Raw genomic sequence first — 12,235 nt, 5'->3', positions numbered from 1 at the left:
ATGACAGCAAAGTAGAGCAATATTTTATTGTGTGATAAAAATAGATAGTGTGCTATTGTTGACCACTTTGTTCCCAGAGATGACAGGTAGACAGAGGAAGCATATAGCACAAATGGTAAGAGCATAGGTTTTGGAGTCAGATCACTGAGACTCAAATCTCAGCTCTGCCATTTGCTGGGCTGATAAGTACACCTCTCCAAGCCTGAGTTCCCCATGTTTAAGACTGGGTGACAACAGTTCCTACCACATAAAGTGTGGTAAAAATTAAATAATAAGTTAAACCGTGACAGCTGTTTGCAGAGCTCCTGGTGTACAGACATGCAAATACAGACGTCCCCACTCAGGGTCTGCCAGCTGCTATTATTACCATTATTAGCACTTCTAAGTCTAAAAGTCTTGATGGGAATAACGTATCAAGGGCAAATTGAATAAACAAATTATCAGCATGAGAGCAGATATGTCTACCTATACAGAGTTTACACATTTACTAAAGGTGAATAGCATTTTTCAGACTTGAGGCATGGGTATGTATAAACTTCTTTTTCCTCCATAAATTGATTGAACAAAGAATTTCTAACATCTACTTTGTGTACAGAAACAGATCATTTTAGCCACATCATGAGGTAATGAGCTATTTGCTGCATAAATGAATTTTCTGAATGTGAAAAGGTGAAACTTTTAATAGAGAGCCAGAGATAGAAATAGAGATTAGGAGAGAGGAATAGAAAGGGGGTTGGGGGAGTATTAATGGAAATCATTTTTTAAGGCAATAAGTACTCACTTGGGTTTTAAAATGTAACCTTTCCTGAAAGACATGTCACTGATATCAACATGGGCTATTGCTCCACGCTGGCTCCTATTTTCCCTAAATAGAAATGTTCTCACTGCACAGTGGAGTGTAGTATGAAGAACTCTCTGCCTCTGCACAGAGCGGCCTCTAGCTGCTATCCTTTTCAAATTCCTCTTTCAACATGTGGTTCTGTGTCTCCCCAGCTTCTTACTCTCATTTGCTTGTTTGTTTGTTTGGGCAGTGTTTATCAAATATAGTGTGTCAGGGATTGTGCAGAGAACGCAAAGATAAATAGGACACTATTAACTGCCCTAAAGGAGACTGCAACATAAAAGAATATATAAATGTTGATTATTATCTCTTACTCTACATAACATGTGTGTTTCTTTTACATTTCTTCCCCCACCACCCAAACTTCTGTCTTTCTTCCTTCTGCTGAAGGCAAAGAAACCAATTAGCCAAGCTGGTTGAAATTATGTTTTTAATGGAAGCAAGCGGGTTCTGAGTCAGAGGTTCTCCTTTTAGTAAAACGCATGAAATTTATTTTTAATAACCTTGATGCATCTAGTTCAACTGTTTGGATGCAATTTGTTTTACTTTATTATTTTCTGTAGTGTTCCAAACAGATGAGGTTGTCAGAGTAATTACCTCTGGATAAGTGAGGAATTGGTATATTATAGTAAATAAAAGCCTATGTGGTTAGTCCACACTTCCAAACGTGTCTGTATCATAAAGCCTGAATATTAAGTGATATTTGTGGTATTTCTGCAATAGTTTTGGCAATGAAGGCTGTCCTTCAAATTCTCATTTTAAAAATTGGTATCTAACTTTAGAGCACTCATTTATCTCAGATCACACAGACATATTTTTAATATTAGGATTAGGGAGGAAATATTACTTTAAACAATAAATATGTCATATAATTCATCACCTCTAAGAGGTTGCATAGCCTGCACATATAAATAAGATTAAAAATGACCTAAGGAGAGACGGCAAGATGTCAGCATGCCTATGCTTTTGAGTCTTTCCAAAACAAACATGAGAAACAAAACAATCAAAAAATATATAGATGGTGTAACTAGAATGGCAAACAAACAAAAAACCCACAGATAATATTTTTAAAGGCCTTTTTTCTCTTCATTTTTAAACTCTTTAAAAGATAGGTGTTTAAAGCAAACGTAGTGACAGTAAATTGTGGGGCTTATAATATATGTAGAAGTAAAATATATAATAACAATAGCACAAAGGACAAAAGGGAAAAACTAGAATGAAGTGGCATAATATTGTTTGAGGGCAGACTGTAGTAAGTCAAAGACATGTATTGTAAAGCCTAGGGCAATCACTAAAAACTAAAACAAAAAGGTATGCCAAAAAGCCAATAGTGGAAATGAAGTAGAATCACAAAAAATAAACAGTTAATCCATCAAAGACACTGTAGGGGTAAGGGGAAACTTCCTATGATCCTCTAGAGGTTCACTGAAAATTCCTGACAAAAGGCAGATTAATAGGAGAAAAGGCATACAATTTTTTTATTATAGTTTTACACGACATGGTAACTTTCAAAATGAAGACCGAAAGATACAGGGGAAATAAATATCCATTTTTATGCTTATGGTCAACAAAGTATGGACAGCCATGTAGAAATATGAGTGGACAAAAATGGTGTCTTTTTTTTTTTTTTTTTTGAGATGGAGTTTCACTCTTATTGCCCAGGCTGGAGTGCAATGGCACAATCTCGGCTCACCACAACCTCTGCTTCCTGGGTTCAAGTGATTCTCCTGCCTCAGCCTCCCGAGTAGCTGGGATTACAGGCATGCACCACCACGCCCAGCTAATTTTTGTATTTTTTAGTAGAGACAGGGTTTCTCCATATTGGTCAGGTCTCGAACTCCCAACCTCAGGTGATCCGCCCACCTCGGCTTCCCAAAGTGTTGGGATTACAGGCGTGGGCCACCATGCTCGGCTTATGATGGAATGTCTTAATGCTGACAAACAGTGGGGAAACCCAGCAAGGCCCGTCTGTTCAGATTCTTCTTGGCCTCTCTGTGCAGCATGTGGTAGGACCCTCTCTGGAATGGGGGCTCTTATGACCTACACTCAAACAAGGTAGGTCAGATAATTCCTTTATGGCCAGTTTTTACATAGAAAGGCAGGGAGAAAGTTATAGGGTAATATTTTTAGGTTGTACAGCTGTCTTTGGAAAAAGGGGTTTGGTTTCTATGACATGCCTTGGGGAACAGGGATTCTAGTTTCTATGACATTAGCCTTTAAGGAAAATGAGAGGCCAGAGATAGAAGAGTAAAGGAAGGTCAGAGAAAAACTTTCACTTCTGAAGCTGCTTCTTTGGGCTTCATTTGGGGCTATTGTTTTCTGAGCTCCCACAACCAGAAAAGAGGTCAAAGGGAACAGAGAACAATGGGACAAATAGAATACAAACAGCAAGATATTAGATTTAAGCCAGACCATATTGATAAAAAGTCTAAGAAAATCAAGATCCAATTTTTTACTATATATAAGAAATTCACTTTAAATATACAGATATAGATAGTTTAAAGGTAAGCATATGAAAAGATATACCATGCAAGTACTCAATAAAAGCTGGTATGGCCATATTAATATCAGACAAAACAGACTCTAGAACAAACAATATATAGATTTAAAGAATGGCATTTCATGATAATGGAAAGAAAACATAAGAATCCTAAATGCATATTCACCAAATAACAGAGTTTTTAAATATATGGAAAAAAAACTTTACAGAATTGAAAAGAGATAGAGACAAATGATTATACTGGACAATGCTCTGCTCTCTGAGATTGATGAAAGAAGAAGAAAAAAAAAACCAAAACCACACACATACATAGGCACACACACACAGGCAGACACACACACACACAAACACATACACACACACACGGTTATATAGAATACTATGCAAAAACTTAACCTAATTGCCATTTATAGAAACACAACCCCAAAATAGCAATGTAGACTTTTGTTTCAAATTCATATGAGACAGTCATCATAAGAGACTCTAATTGGGCCATAAAACAGGTCTCAAATAAATTACAAGATTAAAATCATATAGAGAAGGTTCTCTGGCTCCAATAGAATGGAACCAAATTCAATAACAAGATATCTGGAAAATTTCCAAATATTTGGAACTTAAGCAATGTACTTCTAAATAACCCAAGAGTGAAAGAAGAAATCACAAGGGAAATTGCATTACCTATTTAGAACCAAATGAAAATAAAAATACATCAAAATTTGAAAGATGCAGCTAAAACAGTTCTTAGAGGAAAACTTAGGGTCTGAGATACTTATATTAGAAAAGATACATAATCTAAAACATGATCCAAATGGTAACCACAGGAAACTAGAAAAGCAAATTAAATCCAAAGTACGCAAAGTAAGGAAATAATAAAGATAATAGAAGTCAATGCAATAGAAGTGGACAGAAAGTAGAAAAAAATAATAAATTCAAAAGCTGCTGCTTTGAAAATTCAATAAAATTGATAAATGTCTGGAAATATTGATCAAAGGGAAAAAGAGAGAAGACATAAGGAACGCTTCCTACCCCATGGTAAGCATCCTCAACATGTTTCTTCAGCAATATTTAAAAATTGGTAGGAACTGGTGACTGCTATGTGCCATCCATTTTTTTCTCTTTCCAAATGAGAGTATTTATTGATGTTACCTTGTCACTCTTCCATCAAAATATGCTGGGGAGAGGTGGAGGCAAACAGGCAAATCATCTTTTTGAGTCAGAAAACAACAGATGTTGGCAAGAATGCAGAGAAAATGGAACACTTACACACTGCTGGTGGGAATGTAATTTACGTTTACAACCTCTAGGGAAAGCAGTATGGAGGTTTCTCAAAGAACTGAAACTAGAACTACCATTTGACGCAGCAATCACACTACTGGTTATCTACCCAAAGGAATATAAATTATTCTAGCAAAAAGACACCTGCCTTGTATGTTTATTGCAGCACTATTCACAATAGCAAAGTCATGGAATCAACCTAAGTGCCTATCAGCAGTGGATTGGATAAAAAAAAAAAAAAAATGGCACATATATCACAGATAACAGCCACTAAAAAAAAGAATGAAATCATGTATTTTGTAGCAACATGGATAGAGCTGGAGGCCATTATCCTAAGTGACATGACTCAGAAACAGAAAATCAAATACTGCATGTTTTCACTTATAAGTGGGAGCTAAGCAGTGGGTAAACATGGACATAAACAGAGGACTAATAGACACTGGGAACTCCACAAGAGGGCAGGGTGGGAGGGAATGACAGTTGAAAAATTACTTACTGCATAAAATGTTCACTCTTCAAGGAAGGGTGCACTAAAAGCCCAGACTTCATCACTATGCGATATATCATCAAACAAAACTGTAGGAGATTGGTCAGAGTGGTGGGAGAAACTATAGGAAAAGGAGTAGGTCTTCCGAAAGGTCAGAAGGCTCTGCATAGCTCTGGGAGAGAATAGATGAAGGCAGCTGTTCTCTAGCCCTGAGGCAGAGAACAAGGAGTAGATACAAGGGAGTGTAGGGGAATTTATCTTAAACAGGTTTGTTTACTTATGTTGACCAGGAGCTAACGTTTTATCATCCAGGGTTCATGAGGTTCCCTGAAAGAGGAACAATAAATGTTAATTACCCACAGATTGTGTTTGCTCCAGGCTTTTGGCATTGTGCCCACACTGAATAAAGGCAAGCAGCTCCAGCTTCTCAGGGCTGCTGCACTTTGGCCACTAGAGCCCACCAGTCCCCTAGCTGCTCTTACACTGCATACCTGTGTCTGAGTACTCCTTTCATCTGTAAGCCGGCCAGGGTCCACGAGACAGACCCAGCACAAAATTGCACATATACCCTGTGAATCTACAAAAATTAAAATTAAAATTTAACTTATTTTAATTAAAAAAATTTAATCATATTTTTGTGATAGTGAGAGGTGACAACGTGTTAGCAGCCCTCACTCGCTCTCAGCGCCTCCTTGGCCTCGGCGTCCGCTCCGGCCACGCTTGAGGAGCCCTTCAGCCTGCCTCTGCACTGTGGGAACCCCTCTCTGGGCCAGTCGAGGCCGGAGCTGGCTCCCTTGGCTTGTGGGGAGGTGTGGAGGGAGAAGCGCAGGTGGGAAACTGGGCTGCGCACGGCACTCACAGGCCAGCACGAGTTCCAAGTGGGGGCAGGCTCTGCGGGCCCCGCACTCTGAGCAGCCGGCTGGCATTGCCGGCCCCGGGCAGTGAGGGGCTTAGCACCCGGGCCAGCAGCTGCAGAGGGGGCACCAGGTCCCCCAGCACTGCCAGCCCGCCCGCGCCACACTCGAATTCTCACCAGGCCTCAGCCGCCTCCCCACAGGGCAGGGCTCGGGACCTGCGGCCCGCCATGCCCAAGCCCCCCACCATGGTGGGCTCCCATGCAGCCTGAGCCTCCCCAACGGGCGCTGCCCCTTGCTCCGTGGCACCTGGTCCCATCAACTGCCCAAGGGCTGAGGAGTGCAGGCACATGGCGCAGGGCTGGCGGCAGCTCCACCCGCGGCCCTGGTGCGGGATCCACTAGGCGAAGCCAGCTGGGCTCCTGAGTCAGGTGGGGACTTGGAGAACTTTTATGTCTGGCTGGAGGATTGTATATGCATCAATCAGCACTCTGTGTCTTGCTCAGGGTTCATGGATACACCAGTCAGCACTCTATATCTAGCTAATCTGGTGGGGACTTGGAGAACTTTTATGTCTAGCTAAAGCATTGTAAATACACCAATCAGCACTCTGTGTCTAGCCCAAGGTTTGTAAATGCACCCCAATCAGCACCCTGTGTCCAGCTCAAGGTTTGTAAACACACCAATCAGGGCTCCGTGTCTAGTTAATCTAGTGGGGACTTGGAGAACTTTTAGGTCTAGCTAGAGGATTGTAAATACACCAATCAGCAATCTGTGTCTAGCTCAGGGATTGTAAACACGCACCAGTCAGCACCCTGTAAAAATGGACCAATCAGCTCTCTGTAAAACAGACCAATCAGCTCACTGTAAAATGGGCCAATCAGCAGGATGCAGGTGGGGTCAGATAAGGGAATAGAAGCAGGCTGCCCCAGCCAGCAGCAACAACCAGCTTGGGTCCCCTTCCACACTGTGGAAGCTTTGTTCTTTCGGTCTTTGCAATAAATCTTGCTGCTGCCTACTCTTTGGGTCTGCACCGCCTTTATGAGCTGTAACACTCACCACGAAGGTCTGCAGCTTCACTCTTGAGGCCAGCAAGACCATGAACCCAGCGGGAGGAATTGACAACTCCGGACGGGAGGAACGAACAACTCCAGAGATGCTGCCTTAAGAGCTGTAACACTCACAGCGAAGGTCTGCAGCTTCACTCCTGAAGCCAGCAAGACCACGAACCCACCAGAAGGAAGAAACTCTGAACACGTCCAAACATCAGAAGGAACAAACTCCGGACACACCATCTTTAAGAACTGTAACACTCACCGCGAGGGTCCGCAGCTTCATTCTTGAAGTCAGTGAGACCAAGAACCCACCAATTTTGGACACAATGGTACTAGTTTTGGGTAGTTTTGTTGGCTTATCGTTTAGTGTTTTTATTCATTCTTTTCCCACTCAAGAATCACATCTGGAACTAATAAAGTGTGATCACAAAATACTAATCTTTGGGCCAACATCAAGATTGAATGGAACTTTGGAGAAATCTGCTTTGGGAAAGGGCAAGGGAATTTCTATGTAGGAGCAAACAAGACAGCAACTATGTAGGTTGTATTATTTTGCTTAAGTATTTACTACTAGATGTGCTGGTGTGAACTCCTCTGCAGGAAAGGGGTATTCCTGCAGAGAATTACATATACTAACCCATTGCCATGACTTGCAGAGCCTCCTAAGAGAAGAGTGCACTTCCCACTAGAACTCAGCCTGTAATTGCCTGCTCCATTATTGAAAGCCACAGGATCTATCACTCCAACAAGCAAAGGCATAGCACAGCTATATGTGGCCTGAAACCAATGCAGTTTGGGTAACTGTATTTTTAAAAAAAGAACACAAAATTGTGACTATAAAGTTACAAGTGAAAATGCTTATTTAAAATGAAAAAAAGTAAAAAAGTTACAAAATTTAAAAAGCTGACAAAGTTATCAAACATCACAAAGTCCAGAAAAATGCATAGTATTTAGACTGACACACATCTGTAATATTTTTTCCTATATATTTTTGGCTACAATGCTTTTTTACATGACAATGATTTTGTAAAAAGAGAAACAGTTCTTCCGAAAGAGAAAAAAAATAATTCTTCCCCTTAACCTGGTTGATCAAAATTTATATTTTCATGATGGATAGTTTAGAAAAGTTTATTTCAACCTCACAACTCCTGATTAGTAATTTCTGTACGGTGACTAGTCATACATACTTTGAACTTATGGCACTTATTAACTAATTTATTGTTGATGTCCTTGTTGCAATGGCCTAGTGAGGGTTCTATGTTGGATCCTAAAACTCGGCATCCTGATGCAGGTCATCTGGCACAGTGAATGAGGAGAAATATTCCTGGAAGGCATTCCAACTATGAGACAGCTAGCAGTAATTCATGCACAAAATGATGGCAAACTACATAAATAGATCATCCTAAACTCACACTAAATGTATATTAAATTCAGTTTCCCCTTCACAAAGATGTTCTTAGTGATAGATGTTTTGAACCAGCAATTCCATTTCCAAAGATCTATCCCAAATATCCAGTGGCAAAATTATTAAATAATTTTTGCGCAAGACAATTATTTTTAATACAAAAAGGCTGGAAACAACTTAATTGTCATTAATAAGGACTGGTTTAATAACGTAAAATACATCCACAAATGGAGTACTCTGTAACTGCAATAAGAAATGAAGAAATCTCTATGTTCAGCTATGTAGCCATCTCCTAGATATGTTAAGAGAAAAATGGAAGTTGCAGAATAGTGTGAAGGGCATGCTACCTTTTAATCTAAGAAGGTGGGAAATAATATAAACATATACGTATTTGCTCATAAATTTTATTTATTCATTTATACTTATTTATTTATCTATTTACTTTTGAGACAGAGTTTCGCTCTTGTTGCCCAGGCTGGAGTGCAAAGGCATGATCTCAGCTCACCGCAACCTCTGCCTCCCAGGTTCAAGAGATTCTCCTGCCTCAGCCTCCCAAGTAGCTGGGATTATAGGCATGCGCCACCACAACTGGCTAATTTTGTAGAGACAGGGTTTCTCCATGTTGGTCAGGCTGGTCTCCAACTCCCCACCTCAGGTGATCAGCCCACCTTGGCCTCCCAAAGTGCTGGGATTACAGGCATTAGCCACTGCGACCCGCCTGCTCATAAATTTTAAACGGAAACATAAACCAAAAGTTTATAAGACTATACAAGAGAAAGAACAGGGTGAGAAGACAGGGACAAAATATACTGAATATACTTTGTTTTGAAAATGTGACTTTGAAGCCTGTAACTATTTATCATAAGTTTAAAACAAAATTAAACAGAAATGAAAGCCCCTTAAAATCAAAAGCAAAACTGAAACAAAAGAAACTGTGTACCATGCAAAGAATAATTATTTCAAATGACTTTAAAACACAACAATTTGGCTGGGCACGGTGGCTCACACCTGTAATCCCAGCACTTTGGGAGGCCAAGGCAGGTGGATCACGAGGTCAGGAGATTGAGACCATCCTGGCTAACATGGTGAAACCCCAAAATTAGCCGGTCGTGGTGGCAGGCGCCTGTAGTCCCAGCTACTTGGGAGTCTGAGGCAGGAGAATGGCGTGAACTCGGGAGGTGGAGCTTGCAGTGAGCCGAGATCGCGCCACTGCACTCCAGCCTGGGCGACAGAGCGAGATTCCATCTAAAAAAAAAAAAAAAAAAAAAAAAAAAAAAACGCAATAATTTGAGCCTATCTGCCTAATGTGATATATCGTAAAAAATAACTGCAAAGAAATTCTTAAATTTTTCCACTATCATATCGATAGTAATAATATTCTTTAGATAATTGTGATACTATTATGTGTGTAAAATTCACATATGCACAACACACACACAGCCGATTGATCACGCAATAAGTCAATGTAGTTAGGACGTAACCTAACTACATTGACTTTTAGCAAACGTGAAATCATAAAATATTATATTCAAAAAGGTAAAACCCTGTAACATTACATTTCAATTGGAAATACAGTACTTACTTTTCTTTTTAAAAATATGTTTTTTAGCTCCTTCCATTAAAATAATCTAAAAAAAATAATGACCAGTCACCACTTCTAATGCCTTAATAGCAATTTCTAAATTCTATTTCCCAAGAAAGGAACAGGGCTCTTCAAAAAATAGTCGATTTCAGGCAGAGGACAGAGAATGTACATGAAAGCCTAGAAAACCTTGTTGTACTAGAAAGTAAGAAAGCTATAAAAGATTACTGAAGCTTTACCAATAGCACTCAGAAGCAAATTCAGTCTAAGCATCAAAAAGAATAAAAACTGCGATATACTGAAATACATAGAATCTGTTTAGAAAAATAACTTCATTATAATATGAAAAAATCCCACATCTGTCGTGGTTAGAGAATGTTAGCAGAAGAACTCATTGGTCTGAAACTGATAAAAGGAAAAAATCATACATAATGTGCTAACATACTCATGAAACAATGCTGGCATGAATACAAAAAACTATTAAAGATGGTTACATCTGGCCCGGCACGGTGGCTCAAGCCTGTAATCCCAGCACTTTGGGAGGCCAAGGCGGGTGGATCACGAGGTCAGGAGATCGAGACCATCCTGGCTAACACGGTGAAACCCCGTCTCTACTAAACATACAAAAAAAAAAAAAAAATTAGCCAGGCGTGGTGGCGGCAGGTGCCTGTAGTCCCAGCTACCCGGGAGGCTGAAGCAAGAGAATGGCGTGAACCTGGGAGGTGGAGCTGGCAGTGAGCCGAGATCGTGCCACTGCACTCTAGCCTGGGCAACAGAGCGAGACTCTGTCTCAAAAAAAAAAAGAGGGTTACATCTGAGAGGTGGGCCCAGGAAAAAGGGGGGATGAAAAAGGAGATTTTTTTACTTTTCACCTATACCCATCTACATTGTTTGACTTTTTCTCAATACCATGAATACTGCCTTTAATATTTTTAAACTTATTAATTTTTTAAAAGAAATAACTTGGAAAAATTGATGGATAGTTGAATCCATGATAAATTACTTAGAGAAGTTGGAATATATCTGGTGAGAATTCCTAATATTTTAAGAAAACCAACCATCTTGTCATTACTCATCCTTTGAGTTGAGTTTTCTGTTACCTGGACGTGAAAGCTGCCTGAAGAACCCAGGCATGATTTCCTGTTCTCCACCACCACAGTCACCTTTCTCTGAATTTGTTTCCATATGTGTATGTTCCTCATAAAGTATGACACCCACACCTGAACACAGGCCTCGGATTGATGGGCTTAGATCACTATGTTTTGGACCTGATACACCAGACAGCCGAGACTCAAGGAGGCTAAAAGTGCATTCACTTTTTTTTTTTTTTTTTGAGACGGAGTCTCACTTTGTCACCCACGCTGGAGGGCAGTGGCGCGATCTCAGCTCACTGCAACCTCCACCTCCCCGGTTCAAGCAATTCTCCTACCTCAGCCTCCTGAGTACCTGAGATTACAGATGCATGCCACCATGTCTGGCTAATTTTTGTATTTTTAGTAGAGACGGGGTTTCGCCATGTTGGCCAGGCTGGTCTTCAACTCTTGGCCTCAAGCAATCTGCCTGTCTCAGCCTCCCAAAGTGCTGGGATTATAGGCATCAGAAATTCAGTCCTCAACTCTGTGACCCCAGGATTGATCCACAGAAGCAATTTAGGCTCTTGAAATTTTCTTCGTATTCCTTTATCTCCCAAACTTTATTTTTCCTCATTAAGTTTTGTTTTAATGGGTCTCAAAATTCTGTGATAGATTCTTGGTCAAGTTTTTTCCATTAAAAAGTACTGATTTTAAAAACTAATAAAACTGCCACACACACACACACACACAAATCCACAAAACATTCTCCTTTCCTTGTGAATTTTTTACAATGCACTGTTATCATTAACCAGCCTTTATTAACCTTAAATGGTCAATTGAAACAAATAATTATGAGACTGTTCTTCCACCACTGATTAAAACCCATTTATGCCTAGTGTTCCATTATTGGAACGCTAAGCATGTGGGAGTTATTTATATCCTACCGCTCAAGGTCATTGCCAAGGTCTGAATGCAAAAATTCAAAAAAAAAAATGCAACGTCAGACATAAAGGGTGAAGACTGGCATGGCAGGTATTAGGGATAATATTCATTTAACCTTCCGAGCTTTCTGGGCAGGCTTGGTGACCTTGCCAGCTCCAGCAGGCTTCTTGTCCCCTGCTTTGATGACATCCATAGCAACTGTCTATCTTATATCACAAACA

The 12,235-nt window shown here is 40.2% G+C and overlaps 1 protein-coding gene across 5 annotated transcripts in view; it reads right to left on the bottom strand.

The window, feature by feature from the left end:
• The window catches only part of LOC129136995 (uncharacterized), a 566,655-nt gene that overhangs the window by 404,218 nt on the left and 150,202 nt on the right, over nt 1–12,235 (bottom strand). The gene's annotated exons all lie outside the window — the stretch shown is intronic.

The sequence above is a fragment of the Pan troglodytes genome, chromosome 15 (genome assembly GCF_028858775.2).
Source record: "Pan troglodytes isolate AG18354 chromosome 15, NHGRI_mPanTro3-v2.0_pri, whole genome shotgun sequence".
NCBI lineage: Eukaryota > Metazoa > Chordata > Mammalia > Primates > Hominidae > Pan > Pan troglodytes.
Note: the sequence above shows the minus strand (reverse complement) of the source record. Positions and strands in the feature narration are given on the sequence as shown.